This window comes from Hipposideros armiger, unplaced genomic scaffold, assembly GCF_001890085.2.
Source record: "Hipposideros armiger isolate ML-2016 unplaced genomic scaffold, ASM189008v1 scaffold_47, whole genome shotgun sequence".
Taxonomy (NCBI): Eukaryota; Metazoa; Chordata; class Mammalia; order Chiroptera; family Hipposideridae; genus Hipposideros; species Hipposideros armiger.
In genome coordinates, this window is record NW_017731397.1 from 4,279,951 (window position 1) to 4,280,213 (window position 263).

Below are 263 nucleotides of genomic sequence, written 5' to 3' on the forward strand. Positions count from 1 at the left end.
TAAGCCTGACTAATAGTCCATTGTGTGTATGTACCTCACTGTGTTTATCTGTTCATCTGTTCAGGGACAGGTTGTTTCCACCTTTTGGCTATTGTGCACAATGGTGCTATGAACACAGGTGTACAAATATTTCTTTGAGTCCCTACTTTCAATTATTTTGGGTACTTACCAGAGGTAGGATTGCTAGATCATATGGTAATTGTATGCTTAGTTTTTTGAGGAACCATCATACTGTTTGAAGACACTTGGCTTTTCATAGATTA